Below are 829 nucleotides of genomic sequence, written 5' to 3' on the forward strand. Positions count from 1 at the left end.
AGAGACGATGGACTCTGAAAAACAAACTGAGGGTTCTACAGGGGAGGGTGGTGGGAGGAGGGGTTAGCCTGGTGATGGGTATTAAAGAGGGCACATTTTGCATGGAGCACTGGGTGTTATGCACAAACAATGAATCATGGAACACTACATCTAAAACTAATGATGTAATGTATGGGGATTAACATAACAATAAAAAATGGGAAAAAAATGAAATGTTAAAGAGTAGAACAGGCACAACTAGTAGTGAATTAATCATTTGGAACCTAGAACAGAAATTATTTTAAAACAAGGGGACTAAAATATAGGACAAAACAAAGAAAATGGGGGGCAGATTTCAGAGTTAAGGATTTGATATTGGCTCAGAGGAGGATGGATGTGTTGTTTAGAATTTAAAAGGCACATAAATATTGAAAGGTAACAAAGTAGAAAAAGAATGAAAAACTTTCAAATTAGTAGAGGAAAAGTGAAGAGTAACAAAAACATGATCAATCTTATAGAAAGCTGGATAAAGAATAAAGCCATAAAAACTGAATAAGTTTTATTTTTTATTTAAAAAATAAAAGTTAGCAACACCATCATAAACATCCTTAGATATAAAATACTATATATGTGTGTGTATGTATGTATATAAAATCATGTCCTTAAATCCTTAGAAATGGAATAACTGCTAAAATTTATGTAGACAATTTCATTATAGACATAATAACTTTTGATTCATCAACAAGTAAACTAAGGTTTTACTTTACAAATTGTTTTTTTTAATTTTTAACTGCATATCTCTTAAACTCCACTTTACCATGCTCCACCCTATTGATGGTGCGCCAGCCAC

Source organism: Leptonychotes weddellii, chromosome 1 (assembly GCF_054177405.1).
Source record: "Leptonychotes weddellii isolate Sample4059 chromosome 1, ASM5417740v2, whole genome shotgun sequence".
NCBI lineage: Eukaryota > Metazoa > Chordata > Mammalia > Carnivora > Phocidae > Leptonychotes > Leptonychotes weddellii.